We start from the raw sequence: 5,960 nt of genomic DNA on the forward strand, positions 1-5,960 counted from the left end.
TATCGTGGCACGATGTTGCTGTTGTTGTGTATATATAATAAATATAACGAACACAAATTTGAAATTATAAATTTCAGTCTTATGCTATGTATGGATATTTGTCTTATTTTATATAAGTATTTTTATTTATTTACTACTTGAATAGATATATTATTCAGTGGGAGATGGGTTATTGCAATTTATTTATTAAAAAATAATAAATTATTAATTGTTTAGATTTGGACACTTGCCCGGTGCACGCACGTACGTGTGAGAAGTACGTTGTACAAGTGGGGTCCACTAATAATATGCTCGTATGTGGTAGGCGTCACCCTGAAAACTTCAACTTCCATAAAGTCGTGTTGCTTGCGGATTGAAGTTTTACCGCATCTCAGAAAGAACGATTTCTTTAAATACTTTATAATATAAGGGCCAGGATCCAGTAGGGCGATGACAGAAGGAAATGACACGTGGATGGCTGAAGATGAAGGAACAACGCCATTTCCATAGTGTTGTTTTATGATGATGAAATTGATTTCTTCTTTGTTTTCAGAGCCTACCATTATCCCATAATATACGCCGTGATTTCTATCAAAGTCGTTGAATAACTACCAACTACAATCACGACTCTATAACACTGTCAACTTCTGTAGTTGCATTCCAAAATCAATAAATACATCAAATATATGAATTATTTTTTATATCATAAATTATTATATTATAAAAATTTTCATAAATTGATACTATCTATTAGAGTGAAATAAAATTAATATAAAAACTTAAAATTTAATAATAATCAATTGCCTTTTGCAATTATTTTAGCTATGACTAAATGATTCTTAATTATAACTAATATTTTGAACGCACGCAAAAACAAACACGCGTAATATATAGCAATTGTGATTAATTAATAGTTGCCATAATTTCTCGTAGAATAATTATATTTATACCCCTAAACTATAATTTATTTACATAAATCACTCATGCCTTTTGGGCAATACACAGACACCCACTAAAAAATATTAACACTATTATACAAACTATCCCTACTTTTTTACTGTTAGGAGTGATTTCTATAATTATAAAAAGGGCATGGATAATTTTTATAAACAGACTATGGATCATGAAATAAAAGTATAATTTTTAATTATCTTTTATCATAATAATTAATTACAATAAAAATTATGCTTCCATAAAAATTTATTTATGGAAAAGAATAATACGATGGTATTATATATGGATTTATTTATTAAATATATAATCACCACTGAACTCTCACTTACCTTAGGAATGGGCCCAAACAGAGAGATCTGGAGACTACCAGACGCCGAATGCAGATGCGTAGGCCCAATGATTGATGTGGACTTGAGCCACCATCCACCTCCAAATGTTCGAATCCCAGACAAACTTTGATACACTCACTTTTGGATTAGAATATGTTAGGGGTGATTATATTGTCATTATTTGGAATTTTGTATAAGTATACATAGATTATTTATAATTTAAAAAACTATACTTAATATTTTTTTTTTATTTTCCTTCGATAAATAGATATCAATTGGCAAAACTCATAAAATTTATATACGTGATGTGTATATATAAAATAAATTAAAAAATACAACATAATTTAAAATAGAAAGAAAATTCAATCTATTAACTATTGTTACCAGAATGGAAAATTACGACAAGGGGAAATAGAGTATTGTCAGTAAATTTTCCATGATTATGATATTGATACATCATTAATAATGATGATTTTCATGGAAACTTGTCTTATTATTTGAATGTATTCTCTGTATTTTGAGCACAGTATCAATCATCACCCATCTCTGCTCATCTGTAACGTACGGTTATAAGATGATCCTTTTTAAAAAAGATTATTTGTTTACGTGATTATTCACTCTGTTAATAATTTACATGTATTATATCAGAAACAAAATATACTGGTTGAGATTAGTTCTGATTTGATTGAAACCGGTTCAAATATAAAAAAATAAATGCTTGAAAAATAACCAAAAAAAAAAAGAACAGAAAAATGTGTGAAGTTATTCATAATCAAAAGACATTCCTAAATTAGCTAATGCTTTTAAAATATTATACACATACTCACATGGATAAAAGAAGCAAGGCCCAAAACGATAAAATGGGCCCAAAGTATTTCAAAAGTGATATGAGCCTACCGATAGAGGTCAAGAAAGCTCATCAAGTACACAAGTTAATAGAAAGCAAGGGATGAGGAACACGTGTCCAGCATCACCTTGACGAACAGATTTCAATCCTTCCATCTAGCCCAAAATACCTCAGCATTTAAGATAGTCAAGATAACTATTAATAACTGCATTCACTATTCATACCGATACACGACCTATTTATTTAGACACAAACTTGAGTATCAGAGTGCTTCACGCATGGTTAAGTTCGGCACTTGTCTCTTTGCACAGGTTCCAAGCTTGTTCCCCCGTACCCCGAGCCCAGACATTGAACGATAATCTACCTCTGGAAATCAGATCATCCATCATTTTGGCACCGTTTTTGGGAAAGAGGTCATGTATCCTTTGTTTGGGGGGCCGATGATGTTAGCAACGCGTCCCATATGATTGCAAAGGAGCTTGAGTGACTTATAAGTTTCAAGACCTCTTCTCCTTAACAAGATACATTTTTAGAATAAAATCATGATACTCATACAAACCTCAAACGGACAATACCTCGCGCAACGGGACATCGATCGAGTCGCAAGCCGCATCACATACACTCCGAAAAACGTAAACATATTAAACAAATTACATTGTTTTATATTAAATAAAAGACAAGAATCGTTTGTATAAATAAACCATAAATTAAGAAGTATAAATAAAACCATCTCTCTTAGCTAGTTTATTTTCCAAGTTCCACCCACTTAATTGGTTCTTGGAGGACAAGCTAGTGGATTGGACTCAAAATTTTTGAAGAGGAGGTCTTGTATTTGGATGTTGATGAGTATGTGCCCGAGGAAAAAGAAAAAAAGTGTGCTAAAAGAACTGGTGATTTTGTAGATTTTTGGTTCTTGATAATGGTTGGCAAGAAGCGTGGCGTAAGAGTAAAGTCTCTTCTGTTTGGCAGTTGGGCATCTAATCTGCAATAAAATACATATATAGATAGATACATCCATCATCCATGCTTACCCAAACAAACAACAAAATTGAAACATTATGTTGACATATCAGTAATCCCCATTGTCAGCTCTTAAACCCCAAGAGGATCAATCCTTAAATCAGACAAGAAAAACTTAATTAACTAACGTGGGTTAAGTTGGATTAAGCTAATAATAATTAATCCTCAAATCCAATTTGCTTCCAAATAGCATTTCTAACCCTACTCAAATCCCTGCCCTTCAGCGTTCTCCCGACACCTTCATGCACCGACAAAGACGCCACTCTACTCCTCGCCAAATACTCATGGGGAGGTATTCTCTCATTTCCATCCTCATCCTCCTCCAACTCATCTTCGCATTCCCCGGCGCGTCTCTTGTACTCGCCGCCAAGGATCCTAGACCAGTCCGGGATGTTCACCGGCAGACGATCAACGTTAACGCTCTTCCTCCACGGTTTCCGGAGCGGCCGCGTGTGGTGAGAAACCTGTTTTCTGGTCTCGGGTACGATTTGGTTGGTGCTCCAAACCTCAGCTTCGTCGAGTTCGAATTCACCGTCGTCAGGGGAATCCAGGTACAGTACTCTGGTGGCGCCGAGGTAGCGATGGCTCTTTCTCGCTGCCATTGCAATTGGTGGTGGAATTGCGAGTGAGAAGATGTTTGATGAGAAGGTCTGTTTCGCAACGAGAGTTTATTGAGAGGTTGATTGCCGGGATATAGATATACATATACATATATATAATGTTGGGTATTGGATAAGCACTGCAGTAGTTTTGATTCTTTTTATTTTATTTTTTTTAATGTTTGTTGTATAATTTATATATTTAAATGGAGAAGGACCTCTCATTTGGATTATCCAGATTATGATTTGAAGTGGGACAGATTGCAAAAAGTTAAATTCATTGTCGGAATTCTATTCCCATTTTAATTTAATTTAATTATAATATTGATATATTTTTGGGCAAGCAAGGTGAAAATATAAATGAATAGCATATGTTAGTTGAAAATTACTCTAAAATTCATTATAATCAATTTGCTTCAAGGTAGAATTAATATTTACATGTGATCAATTTAAAAAGAAATATGCATGTTTAAATTTTTAAGGTATAGATATAATTTGTATAAATAAGTTAAAAATTTTATTAGATGTATGTATAATTATTTAAAAAATAAAAATAATTTAGATCAAAGATGTAATTATGGTATGAATGGGAAAGAAGCGTGAGTGAATTGCTTAATTTCACCCAACCCATATGAGAGTGACACGTTGGAATTAAGTGGATCATTACTCACATTCCTTGTAAGAAACAAGACTATTTTTTTGGTCAATATGAAAACTTGGAAAGACATAGACTTCGTCCCAATCCCAACAGTACAAAGTTTATAGATGGAATTGTACGTGGACCAATCCTTCGCCTCCACCACTTACATGATCTCTAATCTGCTTTTTTTTTTTTTTTAATAATATAGTTACATGTTTAATCTGTTCTTGAGTTGAGTTTTCAGGAAAATAAGGTTGTACGAAATTTAATCATATATAGTAAAATAATAATATCATAATAACTGTTGTATTATTAATATATAACAAGTATATATATAATGTATTTGCTATATGATTAATTCCATATAATCATGTATATTTTTTTTTCATTTAATTCTACAAAATAAATCACCTTTGTAAAAAAAGTTGAATATTTTTCATTTATCCCTCCAATATACTAAGTTTGTAATTACATAAGAGATTTATTCAATGAAGTTTGCGCATCATATTTTTTCATCTGACGATTATCATTTTTTTATTACTACAATAGGAGTGAGAGCAGTCTATTTTAACAAGAAAAGTGATGCTAACTTAATCAATTAATTGACAATGAGGAATCATTTCTGTAGATTCATTTCACGGGTATTTTTTTTGTGTCTAAATGAGAATTTGGGCGTATGCATATTTATTTATTAATAAAAAGAAAAAGAATTATAAATAACGAATAGTATTAGGGTTCATGGTGTTGCGAGTTACAGCTAATCAAATTTCTGAAAAATCACTGAACCTAATTAATACCACTTGTTTGGTGGTCGTTGTATTTGTAGTTGAAACATTTCATGTATGATGTATCCCTATAAGAAGTAAGTGTCTACAATTGAGTTAAAAGATATCCCACACGACATCACTTCCTTAATAGTTGCTTTTCCAATTAAGAAACCCTTTGTTCGTAGAAAACAGTTGTTGGCTTTTGCTCTTGCTTGCTTCTACCAAGTTACATGGCCACCATCGGTGCCGCCTCACTTTGAACAAATCATATAGCAAATGTAATATATATACTAAATGTGCAATTTCTCTACAATAAAAAAAAAAGATAAATAATTCCATAATAAATATATTATACTGTGATTGATTTGTTTCTGTCAAACCTGAATTAGATAAAAATTTGGGGTGATGTCCATTGTTTTTGAAGAACATTTGTACCCACTTCATTCGGTTTATTTGATAATTGGCATTTGGATCATAAGCCCATTCATTTGTTTGCATTGCCTAACTACAATAAGATTATAGGTACTATGGGCTCTAAATTTGGGCCTGCCCTGTTTGTTGTTGACCTTTCCTTTTTCCTTTTTCTTAAAAAGACTTCCCTTTTGTTGCCATATTTGAACACAAAATCCACATTAAACATATCAATGTGGGGTGGGCAACAAAATATAACTCACCAATTCCTTCAACACCCACATACATATAATATGATTTGCACTAGACAGGAGACTATAGTTTATACTTAGAATCCATGTGTTAGGGGCATATAAGAAAAGAAGGATAAATTAGTCATTTCACCAATCTTCACATAAACCCTAGCTAAATAAG

General features: G+C 32.3%; 1 pseudogene; it reads right to left on the reverse strand.

Moving 5' to 3' along the window:
* Positions 1-3,078: 3,078 nt before the first annotated feature.
* Positions 3,079-3,832, reverse strand: LOC148788214 (protein S40-4 pseudogene; annotated as a pseudogene).
* Between the last annotated feature and the right edge of the window lie 2,128 nt (positions 3,833-5,960).

The sequence above is a fragment of the Sesamum indicum genome, linkage group LG5 (assembly GCF_026168435.1).
Source record: "Sesamum indicum cultivar Baizhima isolate 11 linkage group LG5, ASM2616843v1, whole genome shotgun sequence".
Classification (NCBI taxonomy): domain Eukaryota; kingdom Viridiplantae; phylum Streptophyta; class Magnoliopsida; order Lamiales; family Pedaliaceae; genus Sesamum; species Sesamum indicum.